The sequence below is a fragment of the Temnothorax nylanderi genome, unplaced genomic scaffold (assembly GCF_030848795.1).
Source record: "Temnothorax nylanderi isolate EJ_2023f unplaced genomic scaffold, tnyl_v1.0 TNYL_tig0666_pilon, whole genome shotgun sequence".
Classification (NCBI taxonomy): Eukaryota; Metazoa; Arthropoda; class Insecta; order Hymenoptera; family Formicidae; genus Temnothorax; species Temnothorax nylanderi.
In genome coordinates this window covers 84,433-87,792 of record NW_027249728.1, presented here as the reverse complement: position 1 = coordinate 87,792, position 3,360 = coordinate 84,433, and the positions used below count along the sequence as shown (strand labels likewise).

At 33.5% G+C, this 3,360-nt stretch overlaps 1 long non-coding RNA gene across 1 annotated transcript; it reads left to right on the top strand.

Moving 5' to 3' along the window:
• The first annotated feature begins 11 nt into the window (after positions 1-11).
• On the top strand, positions 12-797 carry LOC139784726 (uncharacterized). Its single transcript, XR_011721658.1, has 3 exons — positions 12-164; positions 236-403; positions 515-797. It is a non-coding gene; the product is annotated as an uncharacterized lncRNA (long non-coding RNA).
• The last annotated feature ends 2,563 nt before the right edge of the window (positions 798-3,360 follow it).

Genomic DNA, 3,360 nt, shown 5'->3' with positions numbered 1-3,360 from the left:
AACAACGTGAAATGAAAGACTTGCTCGAAGCATCCGGAGTGATTAAAGACGGCGTTGGCGCAAATAATAATCAATCATTTACTGATAAATATAATATCTGCTTTCCAATGGGTACAACATTTCAAGAAATGTTAAAAACCAACGACATTTGCCGTCACGATTTTGTAAGTTTTTTGTTACTTTTAATTTTATTACTTTTTCTATACATTTTTTCTATATATTTTTTAATGTTTAGAAGGCTTTCTTATATTTTTTTGTCGATCGACAATTAAATATTAGTAAAAGTGTCACAAATATAATCAAAAAATTAGTGACAAGGGAGCTTGCATTAATATGTACAGCACAAAAAAAATTGATGCCAAAATTGTCCTAAAAGACAGTCCGATCTGCGACTGCATTATTGGTAAGAAAATACAACTTTTCTCTATATTACTATTATTAGTAATTATTCTATGTTAATTTAGAGATAAAGAGTTTTATACATAATAATTAATATATTATATGTTGTATATAGATGTTGTTGTAAACATTTTTGAGAAGCATGGAAAATGTATTACCCAAAAGGAAATATATTCAGCTATAGGCATTACTTTAACGAACGCTAAGGACTGGGATGGTCATCGGTTACATCGATCAAAGAAAGCCAGAAATGACGATCAGATCAACCCTTAAATGATTATAATATTAAATATATTTCATTACTTCTTTGTAACTGAGATTACTATATATATATCTAACTCGTTGTAAACTGAGATATTAAATACAAATACAATTAAATACGCGACAATTAAATACAATTTACAATCGTCTTACAAGGAAACCTCGCGAAGTGTCAAATTCTGACTTTAATATAACTTTGTGTACATACAGATTATGTAAATAGATGAATTTAGAAAGTAGGAGTTGGAGCCAATAAACGGTTTTAAGGGGTGCAACCACCCGTCTGTATGTACACAAAGTTATATTAAAATCAGAATTTTACACTTCGCAAGGTTCTCTTGTTAGTATTTATTTATTAATTTTAAATCTAACTAAGTTATCCTAGTCTTACCCTATCTCTTTCTACATAGCGGCTAGACAGATTTAATGTCTTGGGGCAACATTGCTCCGCGAGCCAGGGCCTAGATAGTTTTCCAATATTGGAGCTGGTCATTATTGCCGTTACCACCCAGTACAACCCCAGGCTAGCCTTCCATCATAGCGCCCACATTAACTCGTGGAAAACTAGCCGGGGCCCATACAGCGCCAGGTTGTAATTTCCACCCGAGATGGAACGAAGAATATAATATGATACCAGGATTTTGCGATTTTATATTTCGTAAATTGGAGGAGAAAATTTCCAAGATACCTGTAGAAGAAAGAGTATGTGCTTTGAAGTGGGATGAAATGTCCATAAAATCGTTTCAAGAATATTCACCCTATTTAGATCAAATAGAAGGACTTAAAGACCTAGGGCCTTTAGGAAGAACACATGAGGATGCAAAACACGTATTTGTATTTTGTTTGGACAGCATAAACGCACGTCATCCATGGCGTCAACCATTAGCATATTTTCTTCCTGGTACAGGTATGAAAGCCGAAGAAATAATATCATTATTAAAAGAATGTTTAGATAAACTGATTAAAACGGGTGCTGATGTGCAACTCGTTACATGCGATCAAGGTTCAAGTAATCAGAGTGCTTATGTAAAACTTGGCGTAAACTCGGATAAACCATTTTTTATTCATAATGGAAAAAAATATTACGCACTGTTTGATTTTCCACATTTAGTAAAAAGATTGGCGAGCTATCTGAGGAAACACAAGTATTTGTATCGCGATGGAAAAGTAATCGCATCATTCGATGATTTCGAAATTACATGGACCATTGATAATACCAATAAGGGAGGTTCCAATTTATTGTCTCATATCACAAAAGCACATATTCGCCCCAATTCTTTTGAAACAATGAATGTGAAAAGAGCCTTTCAATTATTCAGTCATACGTTTGCATCCGCAATAAAAACTGCTGGTAATGCTAAATTATTACGGACAAATACGTGGGATGCAACGGCTGATTTTACAGAAAATCTGAATAAAGTAATAGATGCTTGCAATTCTTACAGTCTAAAAGTTACACATGGCGGAAAACGACCATTGTCTCCCAAAAATCCTGACGTTGAATTGTTATTAACAGACTTTCTGAAATGTTGCTCAACATGGTCTACATCGCTGGACAAGTATCAAAAATTCCTTGTTTAAAAGGCTTTATTTTAACTGTACAAGGTATACTTGAAGTATATAAAGAACTCACAAGGCGATATGAAAAATTTGAACTTGCAACAGGATTATGTAACCAAGACTCGGTTGAACATTTATTCTCTAAATTAAGACAACGCGGAGGATTTAATCCCAACCCCACAGCAAGAATGATCCGACTTTCTCTGAGACATATAATATCTACGGGATATATTCCAACAACTGATAAAGGTAATGTTCAATGCCTTGAAGCTGAGTCTCTTATTAACTCACCGAGTCATCTTGTTAAAACGTTAGAAAATTCATTGAATGCAAATCATACTGTCATACAATGTGACGGTAGTTCTGAAGATGAAACATTTATGGAAGATTTGCAACTTCTTGCAGAATACGATAATGTGGAAAATGCAGAAAATGTTGAGGCACTAAATATATATGATCAAAATGCTGTTGCTTTTTTTGCTGGATATATAGCGCGACGAAGCGTAGGAAAAACGAAGTGCGATAATTGTCGGCATTGCATGATGAAAACGCCAATGGAAAACGCAACTGAAAATGAGATGTACATAGAATTTCAAGAATATCCAAATGCAGACGAAGATGCTCCTGCAGTAACGAAATTGGTACGACCGACAGATCTTTTTACAGAAGTGGTCCAAACGCAATTAATGACATTCAATCGTGTATGGCTGCATTATTGGCCATCAAAGCAAATTCTAGAAAAGATAACGAATGAATGTATAAATGCAACAAATGAAAAACACTGTGAATGGCTAGACAAAAATAATGCGTGCTACAATCATCGACTGCAAGCGTTGCGATTTATGACGAAGGTAAAATTGTACTCTCGCACGAGATATAACAATCGTGCTATAAAAAAAGGCAATACCCGCAGAAAAATGAGTAATTTGTTAAACAAATAAGAAATAATTACAAGATTGTAGCAAGATAGAATAAAAAAAAACTGCAATACATAAGCGTAAAAAAATAAGCAATAAAATAACATAGAACGCAGAATCATTTTAAAATATAATGTAAATAATGCTTTTTACATATTAATTTTGTACACAATATGAAATACAATACTTTTTTAAATCTATTATTGTTTTATTGCATCTTATC